At 42.7% G+C, this 14,001-nt stretch overlaps 1 protein-coding gene across 1 annotated transcript in view; it reads left to right on the top strand.

Annotated features, from left to right (window-relative positions):
• Positions 1 to 14,001, top strand: part of ATP8A2 (ATPase phospholipid transporting 8A2) — a 290,456-nt gene that overhangs the window by 127,476 nt on the left and 148,979 nt on the right. The window lies entirely within an intron of this gene.

The raw sequence follows: 14,001 nt of genomic DNA on the forward strand, positions 1-14,001 counted from the left end.
TACTTGCTGGATCAGAGCAATTTCTGGCTGTCTAGCTTTCTCAAGAGATCTTGTTTATTTCTTTCAGTGGGTTGGCTTTTATACCAGATGTGTGTGGTTTTTTTTCCTGAAGAGTCTGTGGCGTAAAAAATATTTAAGAAATTTTATAGTACCTATCCCAAAGCAACATTAACTTATTTAAAGTTGCCAAGTCTAACGCATGTTACCATCTGATGTATACCTACTGTTAAAGTACCAAAATCCAAAGTTAAGGAAAAGAGGCACAAAGTTATGTAAATTTCAACACCAGTGGATTTATTCAGCCACAAGAAAGGGGACGATGTGACTGTGAAGTCTGAAGTGCTGATGGAGAAGGAAAGGCAAGGCCAGAGGGAGAAGATTGTTTACCTGGAGAACATGCTTCAGTAGCGTAGGATGATAACTACATGCAGGGGAAGATGATGAGGCTCCACGCTGCCTTTCCCCTACTGCAGCTCCTAGTTAACACTGTCTCTCACTGGAGACGTGCTTAATAGCAATGCAGCACGTGTATTAAACATACCTGTAGGAAATTCAGGCCTCATCGTGCGTGACAGAACCACATGGGAACTCGCTTTAGAGACAATATCACTTCTTCAGTAGTAAAGTCCCAGCATTGTCACTAAATGGAAACTTTAATGATAAAACAGTTTAGATGGAGGGGACCTCTGGAGGCCTGGTCAACCTCTTGCTCAAGGCAGGATTATTGCCGTCCCCAGTAGATCCTGCTAGCCATGACTTTCTTCAGTTGAACCATGAAAAACTCTTTACGAGCAGAGATTCCACAACCTTCCTGGCAAGTCTGTTCCATTGCTCGATACCTTCATGAAAACGTCACTGATATCCAACCTCCACCTCCTGATTTGCGATCTGTGGCTGTTGCCCCTTCTTACGTTGTTTGACATGATGAGGTTGAGACTCCACTTTGAGTAGCTGTTCTCCACCCCTTGGCTGCCTCTTCACCAGGCTGCACAAGCCCAAGTGACACAACTGCTTCTTACAGTTCATGCGTTTTAGAACCCTGACCATCGTCGTAACTCTCTGCTGGACTCTTTCCAGTTTCTCAGCATTCCTTTGCAACTTGGGGTCCAAACCTGGGTGTCTTACAGATGTTGCATCAGCTGTGTTGAGGAGAGAAGTGGTAGTAACTTCTGTCTGTGTCCTGGTCACACTCCTAATGTACTCAGTACCCAAACTTAATGGCGGTAAAAGTGCACTTTAGTCTCATTGAAGCTGCTGCCAGCCATAACTCTGAGGTCCTTTCCAGCAGGTCTGCTACTCGGTCTTCCCATCCTGCACCAATGCATGCGGTTCTTCTGTCCCAGATGTGGACTTTGCCTTTCTCCATGTGAGCTTCATGAGGTTTGGCCCCGGTTTTCTCAAGATCCCTGTGAATCAAAGCACCATGATTGCTCATTATCTAGGTCCCAAGTGTCATCTGCAGACTTGCTGAGGGTATCCTTTTTGTCAGCATCTGTGTTGCTGATGGTGTTGAGCAGAATGGACCCTCAGGCTTCTCTAACTATTACCAGCTGGACACTGTAAGCTTGACCTTACTCAAGTGGATTATATTTTATATGAAAAATAACGTATTCATTATGTCTCAAATGCATTTAAGCACTTGGATTCTCACTTGGGCTAATTGCTTTGCCCTGTTCCAGCATGTTGGCTTGTGTTTGGGTTGTTTGTGCTGGGGATGAAAAGTGTAAATGAGAACAAAAAGCTGTATTCCTAAAAAATTAAACAACAGGGAATCTACAGTACAATTAGAGCCAAATGCATTTAGAGACTAAGCAGATTTTTTGTTCCATGTAGTTTTTTTATTTTTTCTTTCACGTCTAAGATTTAGTAATTTACTTTTTTGGCATTCAATCTGTTTTTAAAGATTTTTAATCTGAAGTGTTAGCTTTGATTCTTAGTCATGATCAAGAGTGACTGTAAGGCTATTTGTAGACTGTAATCTTGATGTTTTTCCGTTATACTCATGGGAGAGCTGCTCATGTAATATCTTTCTATGTTCATGAACTGAGTGTTTTGATACTTTAATGTTCGAAGTTGCTGAGCCCTCCTGGAATTTTGCAGTAGAAACCCTTGACTATGCCTTGCACATCCGTGCCAGCAAATGTCTAGCAATGCTACTCTGACCCTATTAGGAGAAAGTGAAATGCTGTGGCAGGGATGGAGAGAATTGTATGGATGTAGAGAAGGTGAAGTTGCCTTTCAAAACTTACTTTAAGGAAAATTCAGTGCCCTGAAGATGCATATTGGCAGCCCAGCAAGACAGCTGCCTTTGTTTGCAGTTAGCTTACAATCTGCACCATGTAAACCCTGTGAATTCCCATACTCAGTTAATTGTCATCAAAAGAATCAGCACCTCTGATTTTTGGAGACTTGTGATCAGTCTCTTGCCTATTGTTGCATATTTCTTCTTCTCCTCCTCCCTTCCCTTTGGCTCTTTTTTGGCTCAGAGTCTAAAATATAGTATGTGGTTTAGTGTGCCTTGTAACCTGCATTGTAGTTTTAAGTTGCAGAGTTAGCAGGAGCTCAGAGAAAGTGCTGTACGTCTGCTGAATCTTTCAGGCATCAGAGCTTTTCACGTTACCAGTTCTGTGTTCAGCTTCTGCAACTTCTCTCAAGAGCTTTCCAGTTGCCATGAGTACAGAAGCGGTCATGTTTAATGAGCTCGCCTTTTACCTCGATTACTGATGGTCTGATGGGGTTTTTCTCACTGTGTTCTATTTAGAAAATGAGTTGCTGTTTTGAATTTTGTCGATGTTAAATACATGAACTCAATCTTACATACAGTAGACAGATTTACATGAACTGAGTGAAGTCCAAGTCTTGGCGTGTAACTTTAAAAAAAAAAAAGGGGGGGGGGGGGGGGGAAGAAAAGAAAAAAACAGTGCATGCTGCTACAAAAGCCATTTTATAATCATCAGATGAGTATAGGCTCTACTAAAGCCTTTCTTAGTCAGAAAGCACCGTGAGCTGACTTACTTTTCGTGGCTGGGTTTAAAAAAGAAAGCATCTGCTTACCCGTACAGATATATTCTGGTATATGTGGAGAGTATTCTGTCTCATTCACAAAAGCACCTTTCCTGCTGCCTATAAAGACCATGAATATTTTCAGCATTGGGAAGTCATTTCTTTTTCTCATAGGTTTTCTACCTTTAATCTTGCTTGAGTCACAAAGAGTATCTGTGAATACAGTTCAACTCCTAGCAGTTCTTCCCCCCCACGTTTCCCCAGGTAACTTTTAAAGGAGCTGTTTCATATGGTCTGGTTCACTTACCGCTTTCGGTAGTAGCCCAGGCCATGCATGTTTTACCTTAGCAATAATAAGGTAGCTCTGTCTGATGCTTCACTTCCATCGGCACTAATAAGCTGGACTTTCTCCAGTTCAGTGTTACTGTGGCACTAATGGTCTGAAGCAGTCCAGTGCTTAAAATCGCTGTAGCAGTGAGGGGAAACTATCCTCTTTTATTCTTGACCAGTCTGGTATAAAAATGAACGTGCAGGAAACCTCCTGTCCTCTGCTCCTGGTAATGGGCTGGTAGTTTGTGCTGCCTCTCAGTTGCCCAGCATTTCCCCTTACAAGAGCAATAGTTAATAGAAAAGGGCTCATTATAATGTCAGCTGAAAGTTGTCAAAGCTGGTTCCTTAACTGCAGGAAAGAAGCTCCTTCAGGCAATATCCCGCTGCCTGCTTTCAGCAGGCTAACTTTTTAAAATGTACCTACTCTCTCTGTCCTGTTCTAAAACTCCTCGTGATGTCTGTTCGGGTATCTTGTTTTACTCTCATTAAGTAAAAGGGGTGGTGGAAGGGACAATGTATCCTGGCATTTGTTACTTAGCACTAACTTCAGCATTTTGTGGCCTTTTTATAAAGGTGCAAAGGTTTGACATCTTGAAGACCTGGCTCCTAGTTCTGTACTGCACTGCAGTCTAACTTAAGAAGCAAAATTGTTGGCCTAGTTTGGGTTTTTAATCAAAATACTTGTGCTTTCTCGACTGTTCTGTGCTCCTGGACCTCTGTCTGTACTGTTAGGTCAGAAACACGGATGAGACTAAAACTAAAAATCATATGTACAAAAGAAAATCGGCTCTGAGATTTGAGTCGCATTCAGGAAATGAGAACAGCAGTTTCTTTGATACATTTTTCTCAAAATCCCTGAAGATTTCTTTTAATAATAGCGAGGTGGCCAGCTTGAATCTTTAAAAAGCAGCATAATTCCACAAGCATAATCCAGAAGTCAGTGCAAGTCTGGAAAAAACAGAGGCAGGTGAGGCTTGCTAGGCTTTTACCCTTGTGTTAAAGCAGGTCATGTGCTGGTGCCCCGTGTGACACCCGAGGTGTGGGCTATCAGTTCCACGCGTTCTCCTTTGCAGTGGAGTCCTCAGGTTTGAAAGGAGCTTCAAAATGAGGGGTGCAGGGGACCAATGTGTGCTATGTTCACCCTGCTGTTTTTTCTGTTTTGCTGCTACATAAGTAGCTGCTATTCATAGCTGTTTGGTTCACAAACAACAGTGATTCTCCATCTTAAACCTGATTTCTGAAACGTTCCCTGAGATGTGAATATGTTGGAAACATGTAAAGATGCTCAGTTTTGTGAGAAAGCAGATAGGACTGCAGGAAAAACTTCATCACTGAGGAAGAGAGAACTGTGGCAAGCTGGAGGTGATGGATCCAGATGTCCTGGAGGAGCATTGCCCCAACATCCTGAAAGAGTTCCCAGACGGTAGCATCCATCCCCTGGCACGGGGATGCCTCTGCACAGGGCACCTTGTCCTTGCTAGGACAGTCATGCATCGAAACAGTGTGTTAGTGGGGCATGTCTCCTAGAAATACGCCAACGTTAGTGACCGGCCGTTGGCAGAGATACTATCACTAAACTTTCCTGGTGTAAATTTGGTCATATTAACTTGTACAGTTAACGAATGAGCACAACGAAAGAACTTTTCTACCGTAGGTAATGTATTCTAATGCTTCAAGTTAATCTGACTTTGCTCTGGAATATTAATTCTTTTTTCTCTTTACCTTCCCTGCTTCATTCTGGAGTAGTAAAGAAAAGTTTGTTTGGAACGGTCCTCAAAGACCAAGTCCAACTGCCTGACAACTGCAGGGCTAACAAGAAGTTGAAGCGTATTCTTCAGGGCACTGTCCAAATCCCTGTTGAGCACAGACAGGCACGGGGCATCAACCACCTTGCTAGGAAGCCTGTTCCAGTGTTTGAACACCCTCACACATAGTAAGCATGCTTTGAATAGTTTTCTTGAAGTTAATACTTAACCTGCCTTTGAACAGAGTGCAGATTTAATAGTTTACCAAGACGCAGAAATAAAAGGGAGCTGGTTCCAGTCAGACTTCCAGGTGTCAGTATCTTTTCTGTCTAAAAGTGGCATAATTTTTTTTTTAATCTTGGTGTGCACACACTGGTGCTCAACTTCCCTAGCTGTTGAGAGCTTTGAAAACTGGAAATTCACTTCTTTTCTAGTGCTTAAGGGTTTGGGGACTTGACTTCAAGCTTCAGACTTGACTTTTGTTCTTGTTAAATAGGGGCTTGACTGCAGGGAAGGGTGGGAAATACCTTGGACTTCAGTGTTGTCATGAAATGAATTGGGGGCAGGAGGGACCATCATTTTTTTTCACGGGTACAGCAGCATTCTGACCTCTGAGGTGTACTGGTAATTCTGAAATTGTAAGTCTCACTTTTCTTAAATGGGTGGTGTTTTCATTGTGGTTAGTGACCCTTCAGCACGATATTCTGTTACACTACAGCCCTCTCACGATGATTACTGGGTAAGGCAACCTGCTTGAGACTCCATCAGTCTCTTCCAGGAGCACCCATTCAGAGATCCTCTGACTTTGAAAAGTAGTACGGAGTTGCAAGTTGATCATTTTTGTGTGTTATCATTTTAAATTCCAGGTGACTTTTTTTCGGAGGGGAAGGAAAATGAGTCATGCTGTGTTACTAGAAATCAGAAGGAAGAAATGAAGCTGTCAGAAAGACATCTCAAATCTAATAGCTACGTCACACTTCATCTTCCTCCCTCACCAGTGTTCAGGGTTTATTTCTCAGGTGTAAGGTTGGTACTGGGAGAAGCAGAGGTGTGCAGCAGTAATGGTTGGGGCTAACGGGGCTCCTCTGCTGTCCTAGAGGCAGGTGCCCAGCGTGGCTCTCTCCATTTAGGCTGGCTTCACCGCAGGGCACAATCCCTCTCAATGGGCTGAAGTGCTCATTAATTGCCACAGTCTCCGTTGTCACTGAATGTCACCAAGTGTTTCAAAACTCTGTAAGCAGCTGTGCTGGATGAAACGCGTGTGCTCTCCCCGTGCGTGCGCTTGAGGTTATGAAGGCGCTCGTCTGTATGCTTCAGAATGAATTTTTTTTGCTTTGTCATTAGGAAAAGAGAGATTTCTCTCCTGCATATGAACTGCTCAGCCTGATTAGCATGGAAATGAAAGTGCCTTAATCAGTTTGGGGTGAGGGAAGCTCAAAATTAATTTGATACATTAGTTTCACTTAAAAAACCTATTATAGCTTTTGCCACTAGCGACTGTTATAGTTAAAAATGCAAAACAGTTTCCCATTCAACACCGTGTTTATGCCAACTCATCACTTTCCAAACGCTTCGTTTTCCAAAGTAGGTTTTTCATGTTTTATCTTTGTCCCGTAAAGCAGGCTGGGGGAACAGCAAGCGAGATGGAAACAGGCAGGAGCGATATCAAAGAGCGCAAAGATGTTGACTTGAAACTTAACCCTGCATTCGCTCGGGCACCGTGTATTATATCACACTGCTAAATACACTGAATCCAGCTTATAAGGAGATTATTTCATAGTCCTTGCCCTGTGGAAATCACTTCAGTGGCAACAGCGAGTGACAAATGAATTGCAGAGATAATGGAATGCAAGTGAGGAATTCTCCAGTGATATTGAAAAGGGAATGTATATATTGAGAGCAAACATCTTTGGTTTTGTGATAAAAAGGTAATAAAAGAATTTGAGCCTTCCTCTTCAGAAGGCTGTGCATGATTCAGTGGCTTTATGATTATCGAGACAGCTTTATGTTAAAGAAGACATTTCTATTATTCCTAAAGTGAAGCAGAAGGAACTATTTGGTACCTGGTAAATTAAAAAGAGTTGCTAAGTGTTCTATAAGCATGTATGCAGAGGTGTGAGCGTGTGTTGTGATGTATAGAGTTATTCTAAGCATTGAAAGCATTAAAAAACTGTTCTGCATAGCCTGAAATTTTGAGTTAATACTTGCTCAGAAAGTCGAGTATGCGACAAGCATGTCAGTGAGGCTAAAGAACTGAAGGAAGACTTTTTTTGTAGTTAAAACAAGATGAAGAAAGACTCCTGGTAAGTAAAATATAATATAGAACGTTTTTTATGTTTGCAAATAGTCTTGAAATCAGTATGATAAATTTGCATCAGTGAAGGCAGTTTGGAGGATGGTCTGCTCAGGAAAAATGAGCAGGGCGTGGAGAAATGCAATCACAGCTGGAATGACAAAGAGGGATGAAGCTGTGGATGTTTTTACAAAAGCTGGTAGAGGTTTGATAACGCATCCAATTGTTTTTTCAAAAGAGCTTGAGCCAGGAAAATACCATGGGAAAGAATTGGCAAGAGCAGGAATTAAAGTGAGGAAGTGGGAATTGCAAGAGAAGGGAAGGAGGGCATCACAGATCAATTTGTTCAACGCCAGGTGCCTGTGGAGGGACCAAGTGGGTGTTCAGCCTTGCCAAACAAGCATTCAAGAGGGGAAAAGCTCCTGTACCTGGGGAGTATTTAGCACTGCAGTAATGTAAAATGGGTTTCATCCCATTTGTAGCAGGCATATTGGTGTGAGCTAGTCAGCTTCAGCCCCTTTACCTAGGTGGAGAGAGAAAGGGCAACTTGTAAGAGAAAATGAACTGCGCCCTTAAAGTACATGTCTAAAGCAGGCCAGATGGATTGCACTCCACAAGTGCCTATTTTTTCTCCACTGACTATAAAAGGAGTGTGCCATGAGCAGAAGATAGAGATGTCTCCGTTGGAGGCACTTACACCTAGGCAGATGAATTCCTTTGGTGCTTTTTATGAACATCAGGCTATCCATCAGTTCACTTAGTGCTGTCTCCAGAGCTGTAAGTACTGCACCAGAGCCAGTCCCTGGGAAACCTGGATGTCAGCAGGCGAAGTAGATTTGAAGTGCTTGGTAAATGAAAAGCATTCAGTGTAAGGCACGTTTTGAGTCAACACGATGTGTGCGTGCTTTTCTTCATTACTGTTTCAAGTCTGTGCAAGATGTCTCAGAGCCTTGTGGATGTGATTCAAGACCAGCCCTCGCTTGGATGACATGTGGTTGAAGTCTGCACACCGGTGTGTGTCAGAAGAAATCAAAGTCTAATTAAAAGCCGCTAAGTATGATGTCACGGTAACATTCCTTGCTTTCTGAATGCTACTCGTAGTGGTGCTTTAATTTACCTTGCTCCTCTTTATGAGGATCAGTGCATATACTTAAATGTCAGTGTTATTGATAGCTCTCAGCTTTTTCTGGGCTGTGTCCCATCTCTGCCTTCTCTGAAGATGAGGTCACTGAGCATTTTGAAGTACTGGTGCATTTTACGATAGAACAGGGTAAAATCATGTTCACTGCAATAAAGGTAGGCTCTTGAGAGCCTCTTGTGTTGCATTAACGAGGCATTTCAAGGAAGCAGAATATCAAATTAATGTTTCATGTTAAAGACATTAATGTCTGTGTTTAATCCCTGTTACGGCGTGGAAGCAGGAGGTAATACTTGAAACAGCTTCCTTCGTTGCTTTCCCTTTTTTTTTTTTCACAAATTAACATTATCTGTTTGAGTAAGAATGTCTTAAAAGAATACCTTTCATTGAATTAGGGGTGGGAGACGTATGCAGTTTGCAATAGAAATGCTCCAGGCTCCCTTGGTTTAAGGGGGGAAAAAAAGGCGTAGAGGGAGCAGAGGAGAGGGAGAACCAGTACCAAGCTGTGCTCAGGTGGGCAGATGTACAGGGAGGGCAGATGGCCTTGTAACGTGGTCTGATTATAAGCTCATCTCTTATAAATTATTTAACCTTGTTCTTTATTAATAATGTTTTCTATATACAGTCGATAACCTCAATTAATATTGAGACTACATTTATTTTTCATCTGTGGTTTGGAAACAATCAAGTTTTTAAAAATACTGTTACCAAAATGGGCTTCTAAGTAAAATATTTATTTTTGAAGATGATATCACTTCATTTTTCAATGTCATCTCTCAATGGAAGACGACAGATCTGTTAGGAATTTTTGAATTGCTTTGGTTGTCCCACATGTATTCCTAGTGAAAAAAATAGAACTGGAAAATCCTTCACCTGTGCTTCAAGTCTCTTAAGGCAAACCCGAGCAAATCTTCTAGCGAAATGCTGAGTAGAACATTTTTCTAAACAGGCAAGACGTATCCTGTAAGAAGCTTGCTCATGGATGTGTCTACCCAGGCTGAAGAAGCCACTGCTTCTCAGAAAGGGTAGTGTTTTCCAACCTTAATGATTCTATGAACTGCAAACTGAAGGTTTAAAACTGTCGGGAGCTGATCTGCAGAAGGCACTTAGCACTGCTCTGTGGGCACCGGCTGTGTCACTGCTCAGTGCCCTGTGCTGCTTTCTCAAGTAGTAGAGGGACTTGAACAAAAGCATTTAGTGATAGTAAAAATATTGAAGCACTTTGCCTGAAAACAACTTACCTGTATCTCCTTCCAGTTTTGTTATGGATTTAAATGATATGAGGATGATTAGGTCCACATCTTTTCAAAGGTCCCTGGCTCTGGGCTGCGTCTCTCCCCCAACTTCTTCCCAAGGCACAGGGCTTTGGGCACCGTGTTGCCTCCACCCATCCCATTATGGGGGAGGTAACATGGCATTTAGGCACCAGTCATCTCATTCAGGAAACTGCTTTCTGTATTAATCCATTAAAGATACCTGATAAAGACAGCTTTGAGCCTGAGGATCCCAGTGGTGGGCACACAGCAGACCTCCTGTGTGGCTGACACCTGACTTCATGCATTCCTTCCATCTCCGTTGAACGCTTTATATTGTACAACCAAATGTTGTATACTAAAAACTTTCTAAAGGCACAGTCCTGAACACAGCTCTCTGCAGCATGAAGAGCTGACGTGCAGATTTGCTGGGAAGTGGTTTGAGCAGGAATCTCAAGACTTGATCCTGTCACTGTGATGGTATCTGAGCTCTGACTTTTTATTTTCCTCCCAGGAATATGCTTAGAAGAGAGAATTGGCCTAGGCTATGTCAATTGTTTCTGTTTTTAAAGATACTTTAAAGATACTTTTTAAAGATACTTTAGGGTAGAGACAATAAAAACAACTTACGTGTAAACTTTTCCAGTGAACCCTCTAAAGTTTTGCTCTAAGAAGCTTTTTAAGAGGCGCTGCTGGCTGACCACTTGATTAGCGCCTGAGTAAGCACAAGATTTTGATGCAGCTGATGTTTTGCTCACATCTTAATTCTTATTTGGGTATATATCCAGGCAAGGCTTATGTCCTGATACTGCTGCAGTAAGCTCTGCAGTGAAAGCCAGGGATGTTCCACCCAAATGAGAATTACCCATAGCTGCGTGTCGCTGCAAAATTTTTCTCCAAAGTAGCTGGATCTTTCCTAGTGCTTTTTACTTTGAACTTACTCATTTGTCCAGGAATCTTTGTAAACTTGGCTGTTCTTCCTCCCCTCCCAAGCTATCACCTGGGGGAAGCTTCAGGTTAATAGTGTCCTGCGCTCTAATCTTCCACTTCGTCGTGTAGACAGCCCATAGACCAGGGGGAAACGAACCGCAGCTCTGATCATCGTGCTGAGGGGATTAATGTTGCCTCGCGCAGCGTGGTGGGACCAAATAGATTACAAGGAGTACAGAAGAGGTTTGGAAGCTGAGAGGGAGGTGGGAGGGGTGTAAAACCCCTCAGGAAATCAGGAGCCATCTCAATTTGCAGCTTTTGTAGCAGTAATGCTGTGTGCAGCAAAATGTGTTCTCGGTGCTTTGGGGATGGACTTGATGGAAGGGGGCTGTGGAGGAGTGCGGGGGGGCAGGGTAAAGAGGATAGTTATTATCAAACTTCAATTTAGATTAAATAACTATAATCAAGGAACTCCTTGTGCTGAAATCTTCTCTTAGGTTTAATTTTATATCAAATGCAAAGAGATTTTTTGTGCTTAAAGCATATATCTAGTTTTCACCGTAGCTCATTTAGCCATTTTTGTATTAGGTATATGAAGATGTTAGTTTCTACCTGTGGGTGTTATTTGACTGTGGGTATGTTTAGCTTCATCTGGTCTAGATGGGAAAAGCATGCTCATGTGTACATTAGGTGATAGTTCATAAACTTGTATTTGGGCATTCAATTGACTTGACAACTAGTGGTCACTAATCACAGATTCGTAGAATCATTAAGGTTGGAAAAGACCTCCAAGACCTCTGGTCCAACCATCCCCCTACCACCAATGTCACCCACTAAACCATGTCCCTAAGCACCACGTCCAACCTTTTCATGAACACCCCCAGGGACGGTGACTCCACCACCTCCCTGGGCAACCCGTCCCAATGCCTGACTGCTCTTTCTGAGAAGAAATGTCTCCTCATTTCCAACCTGAACCTCCCCTGGCCCAACTTGAGGCCACTCCCTCTAGTCCTATCACTAGTTACCTGTGAGAAGAGGCCGACCCACACCTTCCTTTCAGGTAGTTGCAGAGAGCAATGAGGTCTCCCCTGAGCCTTCTCTTCTCCAGACTAAACAACCCCAGTGCCCTCAGCCGCTCCTCACAGGACTTGTGCTCCAGGCCCTTCACCAGCTTCTAAGGGCGAAGTCCATTTAAAGTCCGAAGGCCCCCCGCCCCCCCCACACTGCAGGCACAGGGCAAATGCAGGCTCCATGCCACAGCCCAACTGCATGAGAACAAGCCCAAGCTTCCCAGCCCCATCCTGGTTATGTCCAAAGTGTCTGTAGACAAGCTGCTAGTTTAGTTACAAAATCACAGATACTGCTCACAATATATATATATATATTTAACCATTCCCCTGCTAATTGAAGCGTATTTAAAATCAGGATATTTCTTAGCTATTTCTATTGCCATACAACGGAAAACTAAATGAAAGCCAACAGGCCTTTTGAGAGATTTTTGTCTTGGAGAAGGAAGTCAGCAGATAGGCCCAGCGCTCAGCCGCAATGAAATAATTACACGCGGGGTCTGCCAAGGCATGTGGCCCCCTGCACCAGAGGTGCCCCTGGGGCTGGTAACTGAGGGCCTGTACACTTGTGAATCCTGTCCCTCTGGAGCACTCATTTTATGGTTTGAAGTCCTTGCCGACTCCCTGCTCCGTGCTTTGCTATTTTATTATGTGAAGATTGGGAGGGTGTGTGCATGCATGTATGTATACAAGAAGTTAGAGTCTGATGCAGAGGGCATTCAGAGCTGCTTTATAAATATAAACTGACACGCTTCATGCTTCTAGGTTAGTTGGTGTGTTGGGGTTTTGTGGGGGTGTCGTGACTGGGCCCCTACGGTGCCCAGTGCTGCTTTTGCTGCCAGTCAGCTGAGTGCTTAATAGATCTATCCAATTGTATTAAGGAAATTTTATGGCCCACTCCACTTTTCCCTTTTTCAGCTTTTAGGAGCAGGACAGCTGCTAGACTTTTCAGGTGTTTCAGTTCACATGTGAATTGTGAGTCCAACAATTTTTTCTTGGAAACTTCCCCCCCTTGGTTGCTTATCAAGTCTCACCTTAAGAGGCAGTCAGCACAAAACAATACTGAGAGGACGTTGCTTTTTTAGATCAACAGTAATCCAGCCAGGCATATTAAAAGGCTGTACAAGTTGCTCCCACAGGATCTAGACCCTGGAAAAAAAAAAAAGCCCTGTAAAAAGCTTCTGTCTCCCCCATTCCCCAAGCTCCCCCTTCTCCCTCCATTTTCACAGTAAAACTTTTAGATATCAGTTATATTCTTTTTGTTGAGTGTTATTCAGCTGATTTGATGTGGAGAAGGTTTCTCTAAAGCTTCATTTAAGGGAATATAAAATAATTTAGAACTTTAACTAAAACTGAAGGGGAAAGGAATTAAAGTTGTTTGTACAGATGGGCTTAGAATGGAAATATTTAATTTACATGTAGGTATTTCCAGAATACCTCATATGATTTGGTAACCTGATCCCCCTTGTCATGAAAAAAGCATTTTGGGTGTCTCATCCAATTTAGTAACTTAGTCCTGCGTATTTTTTCCATTTCTCCCTGGTTTAGGTTAGTTTAATTCCATTAAATTCCGTGAATTTTTATTAAACAAACTAATATAAAATGAGGAAAGGATCAGGTTAAAATAACTACCAAAAAAATCTGATGAGAGTGTTCAGGTGTTTTGGGGTCAGTCTTTTGGTTTGGAATTGGTTTTGGGTAAGCCCAGGTGGCACCAGCACACAGGACATATGCGACATATAGAAGAAGGCCTTACTCTTTCTGGTCTAAACTGGGTAGTCTAAGGGTGAAAGAAAGGGTTTGCAAGAGGGGAAATGAGCTGAAAGAGGGAATAAGGTAAGCCTACAGCATGTTTGCCCAGCAACTGAAAATGCTTCAGATTGATTTGTTCTCTGAATATTCGTGGTTTTCTTCCATCTGGATGGAGATGCAGTGTTGGCAGCAGGTAGGGAAGCCTGCACTGTTAATCATTAAACATGGTAGCTGAAGATGAAACTCCCTTCTCCAGTGTTCCCAGTGTAATACCACTGGTGTACACCGAAGTGTATCAGGTAGGGCTGAGGGACAGAAGAAAAGCTTGAAAGGCTTTCATGTCTGCTTAGTCTTTTTTTAATCATAACATCCTCATATTTTATGCAAATGCAAAATTATTTTTAAAGTTGCTTTCTCTTTCTGAAATGGTTTGGCACAGGTTCTGAAGCGTAGCTGTTGAATTAAAAAAAAAAAAATCCAGCAACTGCCC

This window comes from Cygnus atratus, chromosome 1 (assembly GCF_013377495.2).
Source record: "Cygnus atratus isolate AKBS03 ecotype Queensland, Australia chromosome 1, CAtr_DNAZoo_HiC_assembly, whole genome shotgun sequence".
NCBI lineage: Eukaryota > Metazoa > Chordata > Aves > Anseriformes > Anatidae > Cygnus > Cygnus atratus.